Below are 17,520 nucleotides of genomic sequence, written 5' to 3'. Positions count from 1 at the left end.
AGGGGAGAAATCTCTCCGAACACAGAAACTATCACCTACAAACAGTCGTCTAGAGGTGGCTAATAAGTATTTATTGGAGAAACTTACTACCTAGAGTTACTCTTGATATTCACACTACTTAATGGCCAGAGAGCCCAAAATCTCCCCTTAATCCCGCTGTGTTTAAGTTCCACTCCTTATGTGTTGAAAATGAATATCCCAGCTAAGAAAAAGTTGTAGGATTTACTCAAAATAAGATGAAATGTTGGTGTTAGTGGAACTACTGGTAGGTTCGTATAGTGGTTTAGTTGCATGTGAGGGGTGTCCATTTATAGGCCAATCTGTAGAATGCACTACTCAATTAAGTATTTTTTATAGATGATCAATATAGACCTGGGGGAATCAGGGACCTCTTCCATTGCCACGTCTGACTGAGTGTGTCTGGAGATGCTCTGCTTACGGTTGAACTAAGGAACCGGAAGTGAGCCCAAGCCATCAGCTCAAGGTTGGGGACCTCATGAGTGTGGCTTATGTTGGTGGGGTTTGCACGCCCATGTGCGACACACATGCTCAGTGGCTGACTCTCCATTGCTCAGTGGAAGTGGTGCCAGTTGACAAGTGGCACCAACCCACACCAAATATGTTTAAAATGAGGCGTTCATGTTTAGTTTTAAAGTGCTGTACAAACAAAGCACAAGTGCTTTAAAGACAATGCACAGTGTGTCAGCAGCTCCCACACACCACCAGCTGCAATTTAAAGAACACCAGACGCTGGTCCTCACTTCTGCAGAACTGTCTGCCCACCCAGAGGGGTAAAGGACCTGATGTGCACTGCTCCTATGCAGCATCTCCTGCTGAGGACCAGCTTGCCAGATATAGTGGCAGTACATGTCCTTTCAAACATGGCCTCCATGGCCCCGTTCCACCAGGGCTTTTGCCCACTGCAGTAAACAGCCAGTCCGGCCCTCATCTTAGTCTAGAGATTAAGGCCCTCATTATGAGTCTGGTGGTCCTTGGATCGCCAGACTCGCAGTGGAGGTCAGACCGCCGCCAAAGCAGCGGTCCTGCCTCCACATTACGACCATGGCAGAGCCACCATGGTCTACCGGCACCGCCAGGTTGCCGTCAGTCGACAGCCTGGCGGTGCCAGCGATCTTAGTCCGCCAGGGCAGCACTGCAAGCAGCGCTGCCCTGGGGATACGAGTCCCCTCTCCGCTGGCTTTTGCATGGCAGTCCCACCACAACATTGCCGTCGACTCGATTACGAGCCGGCATCAATGTTGTGGTGAGTATTCCATTGGGCCAGCGGAAAACTCATAATTGGGCTGGGGGCGGAAAACCGGAGAGGTGGTTTTCCGTCCGAAAGAGTTTGCCACCTGCCAAACCCAAAATGAGGTCCTTAGTGACTGGAGTTTTCAACTGACCCATTCTAGGTCCTGAAACTCATGCCGCTAGGGTTCTGTCAGTTATAACCTTCCTATCTTGAAAATGAAATCAGAGCTATGACTGCAGGTATGGGCGGATATATTCACTATAGGTTTAGGGTTTGGCCTTGACTCACAGATGGACAAGTTGTGAACACGTTGCCTCACCCATATGGGTGCAAAGAGGAAATGGTGCCAAAGTGCAGCTTTGGATATCTGTTGCATGGCATGCAGGCAGTAAGACTCCAGATGAAGGAACAGAAGAAGAGATCCTTGTTTTTCTATTTCACACCATCTTTAATTAACAGAAGAGCTCAGCCACAGCATCACCATGCATGCCTTGTCTTTGGTAGGGAGCTAAACGGAGGACAGCAGCCTCAAGCGGAACACCCACCTGAAGGTATGCTCCTGGACAAGCCCTGCTGCTCAGGGGACCAATCACCTTCAAAAGTACTGGCTTCCTCCTTTAGGAGATTGACCTGTCCCTGAAATCTCAGATCACCCTGGGTGTTTCAGAGTTAATTTTTCAGATTCTGCAAATTGATTCATAACTTGCCACTTATTCCATATGATCGTCCTTTATTCAATCTAAATTTGTACCAAATAGTCTGTAAACTAAAAAGAAGAGTCCATGCCATTTCTACAGGATGATATTACATGGGCTCCCAGTCAAAAGTAGAATTTCCTTCAAGGCACTTTTCTTGACCTTCCTATGTCCATGCGGTTGACCCACGTTGATCGGCAATTCAAAATTCAGCCACAACCTTGTGCCAAGCCTGTGTAGTCTGTTTACCGATAGCTGTTGAAGCAGAAATGTGAGTTTTGATATAGAATCAAAGAAGGCACACAGATGTTTGCCATTCCCAACAATAAACGCTTGATGTTTGCTAACCTTATTCTTATCCTAGAAGTTGGTTAAACCTCTACTCTCTCAGTGGTATTCTTGACTGTTTCTACATTATACCAACTCAGCTGGTGTTCTTCTTCTTAGAAGGGATCAGGAATGGAGCGTTGCACGCAACAAGTCATACACAAAGACAGTATGTTCTGATGGGTCCACAGGAAGGGATAGTAGAGCAGCTTTTATATAGCTTGCAATAGAATATGCCTGAGGAGTCCACCCAGAAATTGCTGGGAGCAACCCAAGGGAGTGAACATTATCCACTCAGTCATGGTACACGCTGTTGTGGTTGAGGATCATTGTTGATGGGACCAGCCATGCTATATGTTGGAGGTTTAACAGGAAGCTTCTAATAGTGTTGCAGCCTAAGAGCAAGTACAGGAAATTACACTCAGGAGTCCACCTAGGAATGGGAGGAGGCAACCACAAGAATGGGAAATTATACAATGAGCCACGATACACTCTCCAAGGTGGCTACAAAGAGTGACAGGGAGCAACACATAAGAAAGGACGTTCCGTCACCAGCAATAGTATTTGCTTCTGGTGGGTCCACAGAGTGACAATGGAACAAATATTATTTGACCAGTCGGGTATGGCATGGAGCAAAATATAGGACTGGGCATTATACAGCCAGTCATGGTACGCGCTCTGTGGAGACCACCAAGGAGCTGCAGGGAGAAACCAGTGGGAAGAGAAAATGATGTAACCAGCGATGTTATGAGGCTAGGTGAGTTATGGGGCAACCCACAGACATGCCACATGGCCTTGGGAGCCCACGCGGGGTGGCAGAACAGACCCCACACAATGGCTACTACTCCACCAACCTTGGCATGCTCGGTGAGAAGACCACCCAGGCGTGGCATCAGAGCAAATCATGAGACTGGGCAGTATAGAAACTAGCCACACTATATGGTCAGTGAAGTCAGCCATGGATAGAAAAGGAGTAATTAATAGCAATGCGCATTATAGAACCAAACGAAATAGATACTCTGTGGAGCGCACTCAAGTGTGTCAGAAGAGTAACCTAAGGCAGTGGTTCCCAACCTTTTGATTTCTGTGGACCCCCACTTTAACATTAATGGAACCCAGGGACCCCCACTGATTCATCATTGGAATCCGGGGACCCCGCCTGTGTCATTACTGAAAGCTGGGGACCTAATTTGTCAATATTTGTTAATATTTTTTAATTTTCTAGGTTCTCGCGGACCCCCTGAGAAGGCTTTGTGGACCCCCAGGGGTCCCCGGACCACAGGTTGGGAACCACTGACCAAAGGGATCAACAGGTCCCTCAATCCAAGGAAAGTGGGGCCACATTAATATATTTACTACTCAGGACTGATCAATCTGCCACCTCTTTGCAGGAAAACCACAGAGTGTGTAGACTTATCACTGACAAAATATTTAGTAGTTCACTTATATGTCAACATTTTAGCAAGATTTCGAATTAGAAAGTGAGAGAATAAAGTGTTTCGGAGTGATATTTTAATAGGAAGATAGTACAACAATATTCATATTAGGTATCTGATTTAGAAGTAGCAGAGACACAGCTCTAAGGAGCAGACAGCTTTAGGAAGAAGTTTTTGATTGTTCCAAGAATACCTCTAGCATGAGATGCTGTACTAGGACAGCACTGTGGGTAAGGGCAGGTTCACAGAAGCTTGGATTTTGGAATTCAGAGAGAAAAGAGATACTGTAATTACGACAGAGCTTTGTGTTGTATTCACATTTCTGAATTGCCCAATTACAGGCATCTATAATTTAAGTGACGGGGAGAAAGTGACTCTTTCAGAATCACACGTTTTGATTCTGAGAAGCCTCAAGATACTCACACCCCACCCACATAAAACGTGTCTTTACATTACAGTAAACATTTGAACCAAGTGCCTTAAATAACATCACCTGTCACCACTTTCCCAAATATTGTTAAGTGAAGAATCATATTTGAATTAAAAAATGTAGTAGAAATTGTGTTTTGTGCATTAAAGCCTAACCACACAGTCAATCAATCAATCAATCAGGAATTTGTAAAGCACACTACTCACCCGTGAGGGTCTCAAGGCGCTACGGTGGTGAGAGGGGATAGGGGCTGCTACTGCTCGAAAGGCCAGGTCTTGAGAAGTCTCCTGAAGTGCACAGTGCATCCCTTCTGCCACACACACACTCCTGTGTACAGAAGAACTCTGACCAGTGGCCATGCCCAGCACTGCACCTAAACCCTTTGTGTTGTTGCCATACTTGGGCTATGCTTAATAACACATAAAAAAAAAAGTAAGGAGGACAGATTGCTGGCCTTTGCAGATGTTTGCAAAAGTTGGGATTTAAGGGAAGTTAACGTTTTTTCATGCATGGCTCTGGAAGAGAGCCACTTGTAGAGGTGAGAAACCAGTCCAACAAAGTTGTCTCATAAACGGTTTGGTTTATTTTCTCAATAATGTTGCCCACAACCCAGACTGAATGGTCAACTCAGTATCCCCACAGCAACTGGCCAAGGCCACTGTTGAGTCCTCAGCCACCAATCCATTCCAGACCTGGAACTCAAAGCAAAAGTAAACATGGTACCAAAAAGGCATAACCACATGAAAGAAGACAAATGTGGAATAAGAACTTTACCGTTACATTTACATACACTACACCACTTTCATTTATATCCATTTTTGAAACTGATAACTCACTGCTATGGCATAGCACCGTTGATAATAAAACCAGTTACCCGCTGTTCAGTGCTTAATTTGTGCTTGTTTCTGGTGCTGAGCACAGGCACTTATTTTTGAGGGCCGGGGCTTATTCTTCTGCTTCAAGCATTTGCTGCGAGCAAAAGACACATTTGGGAAAAACGGAGGAAGAGAAAATGGAAAAAGCGTCACTAAGGTAGAAAGCAGAAAGCTGCCAGAGTCAGCTGAAGGGGCATAGAGTGGCTTTAAATGGTTTGAAGAGGCCCGAGATGGCTTCAGAATTACACTGCCCCGGTATTTCGTGTTTGCACATTTAAATGCAGCAGCTGCGTGTTCAAGAGGAGGGCTTTGGGCACCGGCACGTTTTTATTTACAAATTAAGCACTGCCACTGTTGTGATGTCATAAAGGCCTCCAGGCCAGACTGGTGGGCTCTCTGGGAGCCTTTCATCGCAGGGCTCCTTGTCTGCTTTGATTGGAAGCAGGAAGCACATTTACAGGTGGGGGAAGGATTGCAGGGAAGGTGGTGTTGTTGGTGAAAGGTGGCAAGTCAGAAATCGGTATTTTACATGTGGGACAGCAAGGAGAGGCCATGTTATGTATGGCTCCACATTACGCCGCTGCCTCAGCATAGAAGGTGAAAGTGGGATCAGATGGTTTTGGGGAACCATACATAAGATAAAAATATAGGTGGGTGAAAAGTAAATTATGGGGAGATTTTTCATCTCAGGGTTCTGAGTGACATCATAGACAACTCAAGCTTCACTCTTGTTGTCTATTTGATGTCACTCGGATCCCCTCTGTGAACACTAACCCCATAATTCACTGTTACCCATCTACAATTCCATATGTTGTAGTTAAAAAAGGAGCAATTGTATGAGCCCCTCTGTGAACAAGATCCCTGTAATTCACTGTTACCCATCTATAATTCTATATATCGTAGGCAAAGACAGCAGCAATCTTATGTGCAGGTCGTTGTTTATGACCTCAGAGGGTACACCTAAAAGGAATCAGGGATATCATAACAGATGTTCCAGGTGTAGAATACGAAGGGGTCCCAATAAACACATGTGGTGGGAGTGTGAATGGATTCAGAGATATCTGCATAAAGTGAGAGAAGGTTCAGAATTGATGGGATGGCGAGAGTCTCAGACTTCCAGGGTTCACGACTTGGGCTTATACGTAGCAAAAAGAAAATGAAACATATTGTTAAGTTGATAGCGTTGGGCTTGAAGCTTGCAATAAGGTAAATTAGCCATGAACTGGAAGAACTCGGCAGCCGGAATTTCACAAAATTCCATAACAAATTAGGGAAATTAAGCTTTTTAAGTGAAATGTGATTTGCTGTTATCTCGTGTCACTTTTTCACGCAAGTACACACTTCAGGTAAAAAAAGGCCTCATCAGATTCTATCAGGAGACTGGTTCGAGCAAAAAAAGTCTCTTTGCGAGATATTTCCTACAGAAACAAGTCTGTTGCATGCAAAAACTACGCACAACTGCGTAACGGGAAATTTCAATTTATTTCGGAAAAACCGAGTAAACTGAACTGAATTTCGCACTGTAGGTAAAATGTCTCCCATGTCTATTTAGGATGAGGCCGCAGATGCATTGGAACATCGATTAGATGATAAAAAAATCCCCCATGAAGGCAGAGGTGAACCATATCTATCTACACATGGACTATGCGTTATGCCTGGATACCATCGTGTTTGACAGTGTTAGTTGAATTTGAATAGGATGACGAGTGACGAAGCTACTAACTGTATTTTGACTGCAAACTACCACATAGAAACGTGCTTAACCAAAACCACGCTGTGCTAAAGGAATGGGTGGGGTAATGTGTTAACTGCATGTATGTTTTGCATGTCTTGTTTTTATAATGCAGTTTTTTTTTTGCCAAAAAAAGGCATTTCAGTATTATTATCTTAATTTCCAGTAGAGGGCACTCGATGCACACATACCACTTATCGATGAATATTTGTCCTATGCCAGCCATGGTGCACACTGACGCGGATGCGCTTGGGAATAGTGGTAAAACTTTCATCTTGAACAGTTACCTGGCACACGAGAGAGTGCAGAGAACAAGATCGCTGACAGGATTTAAATTGCAGATAAAACAACTCCTCTCGGAGACATGACCAAGCAGCAAATCACACAATTTCTTTGGGTTTGTTCGCAGTATTTGAATGAGTCGGCGGCAAATTGTTCGCTGCTTGATGTTAGCATCACACGTATAATTTGTACTCCACTTTTAGAGAAATTATAAGCTACAAATAACAATTGAGGTGAAACGTTTTGTCGCTGTGGATAAACTTTCAATGTAAGAAATCATTAACAGAAACTTCCCGGGTGTCACCTAGTACTATGTGAAATGTGCACAACTGTAGCGCCACGAAGGACAAAAGGGACCAACACATAGACATGAACACAAGGAGTATTCACGAGTTACCAGACAAGAAATCTGTAATTTTACAACTGAGACAAAACAGGGCTGTTTGCAGATGTCCCCAACGTTTTGCCTCCATTTGGACTACTGGCGGCTGGTGTTTGACTCTGACAGTGCCCTGGACCCTGCTAACCGGGTCCCAATGCCCGTGGTCTCCCCCTAAACTGGTATCCCCAAAGGACAAGTACTTTAGCTCCCTTATAAGTCCCTGGTATATGGTACCAGGGGTGCCCAGGGCAAGGAGTAAAGGAGTCACCAGGGCCAGAAGCACTGGTTGTGCCACCCTGAGTGCCCCAAGCAAACCACTGACAGCATGCCTGCCACTGCAGAAGCAGGGCAAACTGCTCGATCTCGACTGTGCCCTCACCATGTGTGGCACAGTCACATACTCTACTTTCAATACGTGTCACTCACCACTAGAGAAGGCCTCCTGTGCCTAGGAGGCAGGGTACAATATATTAGGAGTGCAGACATGTAGGTGCAAGCCTATATGTCTCTATAGTGAATTTACCATTAAAGTACACTGCCATAGGCGGTCCATAGGATAACATGGGACTTACACCGGGGTGGACTCGGGTCTCTAGCTCCATTATGGTACCAATTTCGAGCTTGGTGTCAAACAACGTGCCTTCACTCCCCTGACATGATTCTGGCGTTGAAGGACGGCTGTCATGTACCCATGTGGCACCCTAGAGGGTACCCACCTGGTTTTCCCAGCTCTTTGTGCTCTGGCGGTCAGCCTGCGCTTTCCCGCACCTGCTGCAGCCAAGACAGGGTTCTGACCTCCTGCCAGGCAGTTTGAGCACTCCCAGAAGTCAAGACCAAAGGCTTAGACAGGAAGGAGGCACCCCTCCCTCCTTCCAAGCAGGCTAGTGAATTAGCACACCAGGGCGGTGAACTTCAAAGGCTGCACCGCCACTGATATGCCTCAGAGCTGTCCCCCAGAGGAGGAAGCAGCCTTCCCCCTGCCCCTGGCACATCTGCTCGTGGACAGGCAGGAAATTAGATATGCACTGTAGTGCACACCCCCAGAAGGCTGACCACACCTCCAGGGTGAGCAGCCCGTTCTGTACACTACATTTAGTTTTCTGCAATGTTAGGAGGGGCAGAATACAGGGTTCTGGGTCCACTGGATGTGGTCATCTCAGAGGCAGATTAGGTACAGGAGCTAGCTGTCTATTGGCATTAACTACTAGCCGCCACACCCCTAAATCTAGGATTTAAGGGACCCCTCCTGACAGCAGAACCTCAGATCTGAACCACCTGCATCAAAAAAAAAAACACCAGAGAAGACCTGTGCCACCGACAACAAGACTTTGCCCGCCGCAACAAAGCAAAAGAGGGATACTGTGTCCCTGTAGCAAGACTTGGAACTGTGTGAACGACCCTGGTCCTTGGCTAAAAATTGGCACTTATGATGAGAGGGACCCCTGTGGAAGCCAAAAACACCCTCAGACTTCATTGCACTAGTGGGACTAGTCCCCTGCAAACTGCAGGTAAAACAATGCTCAGGAACCAAAGAATAGCCGGCCATCGGACCCATCGAGGGATCGCCTAAAGTCAGTTAGTGTAGTGCATTGTAGAAAGTGTAGGCCACTACCCTAGACTGCCAGACATCACCACATCTTTTACCTGTGCTTACCGCTACCAAGGCTTGTTGGTCACTAGTCTGTTAACTGACCCCTTAACTAGACGCTGCATCAAGAGGGCACTTAACAATACCTGCGACTAGTCTCATCAACAACCCCGCTTTTGTGTTTTTGCATCTTGTTTCTTGCAGCATTATAATATTAGTAAAACGAGCACCAGCGTGGCTCCCGTTCAGTACTATGGACAGCCAGGAGAACTCTGCACCTGGACTCCATGGACTAGGTAAAATTAAACTGACTGTCATGGCCTGGTCCTAGGGCCCGCACCACCTTACCCCTTTAAGGATTCCACGTAACTCAGCCTCGAAGTGGGTGATTGCCAATAGTGGTTTTTCTCATTGACCGCAATGTTATGTTTTTCAGGTATGATTTTGCACTAATTTACTATTGCTTCTAAGATCTATAACTCCAGCTATACCTATCATATTCCATTGATTTTGGTGTCTAAAATAAATAAAAATAAGCTCTATTTTAAAAAATTGGTGTCAGATTTCTTTCGAGTCGGGTCAATTACTTATCGTCCATGCTGGTACTCTGAAATGCTTAACACATGTCTCTCTAGTAAAGCCTGACAGTTCTTTTCCATACAAGTAGTGAGGTAAGGATTTATTAGTGTGAATCCAAGGACCATCTCTGGGATATTGTGAGAATATTACAAGGTGAGGACTAACCCCCATCCCACATAATACTCCACTTTCCTACAACATTAATTTGCTACAGACCAGGAATGCAAATAACAAATGCAATTAGTCTCGATTTTAACCAGAGGGTGGGGGGGAACAGCTTCCCTCTGCCAAGGTCTGCCATCAGTCTCCTGGCGGCGGCATGGCAATTTATAGTTCAGCAGGTGCAGTGGCACAGTGGTTCAAGGGTGAGAGGGGGCCCTGGGCGCACCAATCAATTCTTTGTTTGTGTTAGGGCTCATGGCACCCTTGTTATGTCACTGTCTCCTGGTTGTCAGCTTCAAGGTTTTGGCAGTATACCCCCAGCTGGGTGGGTGAATCCTTATCTCTTCCCCACCAGCGGCCCTCCCACCCCCCCATATTAGAAGTGATTTGGCATACACCGCCTGATTCTGACAGCATGGCTAGGAGGAAGAAAAGTGAAGGAGCCCACAGACTTCCCGCCTACCCCACCTTACGGATAAGGAACGCAGAAAGGGTTACCCTTGGACTGCTGCAAAAGCTTGAAAGGCCAGGAGAATACCTGGGAATTTATGGTCCCTGGGTATGGGTGGACAGCTTCCAGCGCCCCCACACCCTGGGTGACCGTGGTAATCTTAAAATAAATGTAGTGCCCAGGCCATGGGGAATTCTCCTAAGCTCCGAAGGCCCAAGCGTGCTTTGCAGCATTTATTTCTACCGGAAGGCCTTGCAGGACCCCCAGCTGGGAGAGGGCCATCAAAAGTCAGTACTTGCTGTGGCACGTTGATGCCCTCCACCATCTGCCATTCTTCCCTCACGACACAGCCTCCGAACCCCCCGTACCCTCCCTGGCAGTGGAAGTGTAATACTGTAAGTGTCAGTAGGGGGCGCCAGTAAGGAAGTGACATGGATCTCGATGGGGTGTAGTGGTGCTCTGCCAAAATAGGTTAAGCCAGCCCCGAATGTGCAATGCAACTTCTTCTCTAAAGGGTTGCTACCAGGCAATAGCAAGTGTGAAATTCCAAAAGGGGAAGCTAGCCAGAAAAATTAAAGCAGCAGAATGCCAGCTAGTTAATTACTAAAAGTCAAACCACTTTGTGGGAGGTCCGGAAGTGGAAAAGAGTGGTAGGCCTGTATAACATACAGAGGTGGATAGACCTGGCAGGAGCCCAGCAGAGCCTGAGAATGAGAAAAAGGCCCAGTGGCCAGAGATGTTGGCATTTAGATTAAAACTAAGGCAGACCAGCAATTAAAAAAAACATCGCAGAGTGAGGAGGGAGCGGGCCTTTGATGGGTGGGGCCTCGGACCAAGAAGTACTTAAGAGCTGCTTTTGCTCGGCACTAAACCACCCTTCAGAAAAACTGCTTGGAGAGGCTGGTGCCAATGTTCTCCGGTATTTTCACAACCATTAATAGACATCAGCTGTTCAAAAATGGCAAAAGACGAGCTCAAAACACACTCTTTGCAGTGGCTTCCAGCCACTGTGTGATTCCCATTCCTCACCGAAAGACCATGTGCAGGGAGCTGATATTGTGTGACACACAGTGGCAGAGTGTAAGCTGGAAGGTGTGCTAAGGTGATGGGCTAAGAATGAGATTTTTATGATTTTTGCTTTGCCTGGACAATAAAGGAATCTTTTTAGGTCTGGTTATAGACATCTTTAGCTTACATCATGCCTCATGTTATCAATTCTCCAAAGTTATCTTACTAAGCAAAGACAGATTTGGGCTTTGGGCCAGCCTGCCTTAGCCACTAGCCTTGAATCCTTTTGTGTTTATCATAGTTTGACATTGCTTGGATGAGCTGTCCAGCAAGCTAATGCCATTTCTTGGTTGGCTACATTATACCATCTATGTTCCCATTAGATTTTGCTGCAGAAGCATCACGCAGTAATTTTGTTAAATTGCAGATGTGACATGGAGTGTACCCTGTGATTGCTAACCAGTGTGTTCTGTGATGTATTTACTTTTCTGACACAATTGCAAATTATTGTTGATTTATGGTAGTTGTTTTAGTAAGTGTCTGCTGTTTGGGTGATTTAGGGCTACATGTATCAAAGTTTTTTTACTTGCGACTCACAAATTGCAAGTCGCAAAACCGTATGTAGTATAGTGTCATTGACACTATTTGTGACTCGCAAGGGGGTCGCAAATGCCCACCTCATGATTATTCATGAGGTAGGTCGCAATTTGCGAACCCCTTGGGTATGGCGGCCCTCACAGGGATGGTGGCCTGCTGGAGACAGCAGACCACCATGTCTGTGACTGCTTTTAAATGAAGCAGTTTTATTTTTGTAATGCAGCCCGTTTTCCTTAAAGGAAAACGAGATGCAGAACAAAAACAAAAAACGAAACGTTTTTGTTTCATTTCTTCAGAGTGACATTCACAAAGGGGAAGGGGTCCCCTGGGGACCCCTTCCCGTTTGCGAATGTCTTAGCACCAGTGTGACACTGGTGCTAACTGCGATTGTTTTGCAACCACATTCGCGGTCACAAAACAATCAAACATGGGACTGCGAGTCACAATTAGGAAGGGAACACCCCTTCCTAATTGCGAGTCGCAATCACGTTTTGCGATTTGGTAACCGTTTACCGAATCGCAAAACTAGGTTTGTGCATCGGGAAGTGCATTTCGCACGTCGCAAACAGCCAGATTCGCTGTTTGCGACGTGCAAAATCATTAGTACATGTGGTCCTTACTCTGCTATGAAGAGATAGTGCTATTCACTAATTACCCTTACATGTTAATTTGTTTTACTTTTCTGTCATAACAATTGTTGTTGCATTTACAGCTATTTTTTCTCACATAGTAAAGAAATGCTGAGAGTTAGGCGTAATCAAAGAAAATAAGCCAGATCTATTGGCTTTGCTGATGCTTCTTTCTACTGGAAAAGCCAATCAGTGGCAAGCTAACACTCAGGGGCGGCTCCTCCGCAATGGCGGTGTAGTTTCGCCCCCCTAGCCAAGAGCCAGCAGATGAAAAATAAAACAATAGTTCTCTATCGTTTCACTTTTCATCTGCTGGCACACTCAGCAGTGCAGGGAGGGGCGGACTGGGTCATGGAAGGTGGGAGGGGGAGGAGGGGCAAGTGCACCTAAGTGCGCATGTGTGTTTGGTCGCCCAAACACACATGCGCACTTAGGTTTCTCCAGGCCGGCTGTGTACACAGCCGGGCTAGAGAAACTGCACAGACCCTATGGTTTTGTCTGATCGGCAGTCCAAGCTGCTCAAACCAATCCTGACGCTGCTGTCATGTTAGCTTTAGCATGAAATCAGCACCAGGATTGCTGGGGAGCCTGTGCTGGTGTCACAAGTGAATGCTGGGACACCAAAGAAGAGCGCAAGGTGACAGGAGGCCGCGGGAGGCCGCGACCTGCAGCGACGAGAAAGGTACTTTTTAAAAAACTTGATTCCCCCATCCCCGTCGTCCCTCCTCTCTTGACATTTGCGGCGTGTGCCGCTGCTAACACCACGCCACAAAGAGCCGTGGCACCTCTGCCATTTAACACAGTGCTCTAGCCCTCCCCATTAGGACCCCGGCCGCAATCCTGCTCAAAGCTAAATGGGCCTGGAAGTAACACGTTTGGAGATGTTTTAGCTCTCTGGCCAGTATTGCCTGGCTGTGCCTACCTTCACCACTATTTTACCCCACCCCTTCAAATATCCTTTAGTCTACCTAAGTAGATAAGACCTTTACCATTATATTTGGTAATGTTTAGAATGTTTAGTTGCACTATTATAAAGACACAATGGTGGCACAGAACAGAATAAAGCAAGTTATTATTTAAAATAAGTCCCGGGCAGCCGGCCTAGAGCCAGTCCATGATGCGCCAGAACCCCATTGTGTAAGAAACCCTGACAGTCAGGGCGTGCGCTTAAGCTCTAGGGAATACGGTACCGCCACAGCACTCAAACCGGAAGCAGTGACCTCAGCTGTGAAGTAACCATTTCAGACATGTGATTACTGGCCTCTGAGCTTTGATCACAGAGGAGGAATGGGACAGGGCCCGCCGCTGACAGCAAGCACTCAAAGAAACTCTAACCACCAACTCAGAAGGTCACATTTTTGCTTTGTGCTTCACTGTTTGGCTGATAGTCGTGGGGGCTGCTTGCTAAGTAATTACAGCAGCGAGATTGCTGTTAAAGATCTGTCAGGCAGCCTGGCATGTTTGTGAGGCGAGCCAGGACCCCATCAGTGTCCTGACTGAGCAGATAAGAGCCAGGCGTGCAGCAAGGAGCTGACAGCAGACATTCCCAGCCTCTGGGACCACCTGTGCCCGCCCAAAGCACCCCCACAAAGGGCTGCACATGCACTGAGATAATCGTAAAACATCATTTAATTGAAAAGTCTATTCTTATAAATTGTGTCATTCCTAATTATCAGCCTGTTTCCAGAAAATCTCACATTTTGCGTCACCAACGCATCCAGTTTGTTACTTTGTTTTAATTTTGTTGCATTTAAACGTACGTATTTGGAAAACTACAATTTCTGAACAGAGGACCCTGTGGTTCATTGAGGCAACTCCTGGTAGTTGTCTTTCGTCAATATCACCTGTGTCCGCAGGGGGCGCCAACCTGCAACAAAAGGCCCTCAAATGGCACTGCAGCTAGGGGAGAGGAAGTGCCGTACAGCAAAATGTCTTGCTGCACGGGTGTCTAAAACTGCCTAAAATGCAGAGAGCAAAGCAAACATCTATACAATCTAATTAAACCTGCATTGAGCAAATTTAAATCGGTGTAATTCTATGGGTAATCAATGCCTCTTGGCAGGAGCTATTTTTGTGACCACGGACAACCACATAGGGCATTTATTAGGCCGCAGAGATGTGATTAATTTCCATGGGTCACATAGGGTGTCAATACAAGGCGCTGTAGCAGCATCAGCTCATACCAGACACAATGTATAAGCAACAGGACCAGTGCTTAATTTGAGCCGGAGGTTTCCGGTGAGGGACACCAACTTATTTTTGAGGGCCGGTATTTATTTTTCTGCCTCAAACATTTACTGAGAGCAAAACGGAATATGGAAAGACGGAGGAAGAGAAAAACGTTAAAGCATCACAAAGGGACAAAGCAGAAAGCTGCAAGAGTGAGCTGAAGGGGCAGGGAATGGCTGTAAATGGATTGAAGAGGCCCGAGATGGCTTCAGGATTCCGCTGCCTCAGTATTCCGTGCTCACACATGTAATTGCAGCAGCCGCATGTTTAAGAGGAGGGCTTTGGGCACTGGCACGTTTTTTATTTATTTACAAATTAAGCACTGAACAGGACAAAATGCTTACAGTGCAGTCACCCCAGGTGTTGACAATGCATTATTCTGCATTGTACTCTGGAATATCGCATACAAGAATTTCTTGGTGCAGTAATTTCGTAGACACAATGTCATGGACAAAGTATCAAAAGAGAAGTTCATGTAGAGGAAGTGTAAATTTACTATTCTTAACTCCACATTGACATATATCGTCGGGGTACACAGATGTGGAGGTAGGTACAGAAATAGTTTTAAACAATTTGCCTCAATGTTAGTGTCCCACTATATTCTGTATCTGGTGTTTAGGATGCACACCATCATTTTGCATGTTCTACTTAAATAAAATGGTCAATGTGCTGTTGCATAAGAGTCCCCAAATGTGTTAAAGTTGTTACCTTATTTTGCCTGTCAGCCAGTGGATAAGAACTTATTTTTAGGAAACTAATATTGTAATTATTGTGGACTGTGGTTAATAAGTCAATATATGTTCTCTTGCTCTGAGACCCCCTTTTGGTGGATATAATTGAACATTCTGATCTGAACCATTTATGTTGAGTATAACTGAATACGCAAAGTCATATAGGCAATAATGCAGTATTTTTTCCTCCTACGAAGAAAGCATCGTTTTTTTTAATCAGATTTCACCTTGAGCCCTCGGATATGTGAAGTGTCTCAATGGCCTTCAATGGTTTGCCATAGTGTCCCAGCTCGACAGCAATGAGGAGAGAAACAAGCTGCAAAATAGAGGTACTGGTACCCTTAATGGAGGCACTTATGAGGGATGCAAGGGAAACGAGAAGTCCCAGCATTCAATGCGCTACTGTCAAAGAAGAGTTGGATGAAGCCGGGTAGGTTTTCCACTCCTAGGTCCTTTCTTTGCTTTCCAAGTTTACCCATAGGACATGCCTGCTCATGCTTGTATTTTCTAACTATAAAACATATAAAATAATCCTTAATTCACCTGAAAGAAATGGGACCTGCATTTAAATTGCCCGCTGAAAGCCATAATGTTTTGAGACAGAGCCTAAAACATCAAACTTAAGGGATGAAAAAGAGGAACATTTGTCGCTGGTGTCCCACTCTCTCCATTTGTACCGTTGGCACCATGGACCGAACTTTGTGGTACATGGTGCCATTCCTTGGTGATCCTGGCACACCTTTGCTTCCCCTGAGCTCAGGAGATAGGGAGGCAGCCACAGGAAGTGACATTTAGCTGGGCATTAAGAGGCAAACTTGCGTCTGTAGGTTTTGCCCCTTTCTATAGTAGCCAACCAGCAAATGAAGACTTTTGTGGGAGGTGTTTGAGGGTACAAACAATCCACCTTGTGATGTCATCAGTGGTAAAAGGGCATGATGTCACTTCCTCCACCCCTGGCATATTGGTGAATCGTCGTCTGCTCGGGATAGGTTAGCCCCACGAATCTGCAGCTGAAAACTAGCCGATGAAAAACGTTGTTGCAGTTCTTTGGAAATTTGACATATTTTCCTCGTCCCTGGTCACACCACCCCTCCCACGGTTTCATGACAAACGTTTAGTCTGAAGAGGAAAGGACAAGAAGTATCGAAATGACACTTCCTGTGGCAATTGATCTGATACTCTGAAATATTTGTTCCCAGATCCCACCGAAGAGTAGCACAGCAAAAAGACTCCGGAAACTTTGTTTGCAGAATCTGGAGAACATGGCTTCCACTGGGGAGGATGGTGGTGGTGGTGGTGGGGGCCCCCCTTCTGCGTCAGCACCCGAGGCCAACAATGACTGAGGCTGGAGCTAGAAAAGCCCTTGTTTGCAGTACACGACCTTACACGGTATGTTTATGGGTACCAAAAGTGTTGGTTTTCCTTCGCTCATACATCACCTTCTCTAAAATGTGGTACTGGGGGGGAGCGGACAAGGTTTCCTTTCCAAACATCGCACAGGGACACGCTGTACAAGCAGGGTGTGGCCACCATCCGTGCAGCAGGTGCAGTGGCACTGGGGCACAGAGCCCTGAGGGACTGCTAAGCCCTGATGATTGCTGTAATTTACAATTTAAACAGCACCCACGGGGCCCAGTTCCTTCCATCCCCTAGGGCCCATGACACACTGGCTACAACACTGTGTACAAGCAGAAAGTGCTCTGAAAGACAATCACAGACTTGCGATTAAATGTAATTTAGAAGTGAAACATTAATATGAGGTATTTTCATTTTAGTGCTTCAAATGGTACTTCTGCCATTTTTAAGGGGGCCATATGGTGAATGAGGTTACAATCATCTCAAAACCCAAGCAGAGGTCATGAAACATTCTGGAACACCTATTGCTGGTGCAGGACTAGGCAAAGGGAACTTTTTTTTTTGCTCTACACTGGATGGTTCCTTTAAGAGCTGAAAATAAGAGGAGCTCCTGAACCTTTAAAGGATGGAAGGCTGAATAGGTCTTTGCAGGATTCAGACTCATGACGACCTATAAACCACACTAGATGTCAGTGACACGCTGAGCCAACCTGCTAGTGTTCGCTTTCATGGGCAAAATTCCATTCCTGATTCACAAAATTAGGAATGTGTGGATATTA

The 17,520-nt window shown here is 45.9% G+C and overlaps 1 protein-coding gene across 1 annotated transcript in view; it reads right to left on the bottom strand.

Annotated features, from left to right (window-relative positions):
- ARHGAP31 (Rho GTPase activating protein 31) overlaps positions 1 to 17,520 on the bottom strand; it is a 411,862-nt gene that overhangs the window by 87,290 nt on the left and 307,052 nt on the right. The gene's annotated exons all lie outside the window — the stretch shown is intronic.

The sequence above is a fragment of the Pleurodeles waltl genome, chromosome 8 (genome assembly GCF_031143425.1).
Source record: "Pleurodeles waltl isolate 20211129_DDA chromosome 8, aPleWal1.hap1.20221129, whole genome shotgun sequence".
NCBI classification, from domain to species: Eukaryota; Metazoa; Chordata; class Amphibia; order Caudata; family Salamandridae; genus Pleurodeles; species Pleurodeles waltl.
Note: the sequence above shows the minus strand (reverse complement) of the source record. Positions and strands in the feature narration are given on the sequence as shown.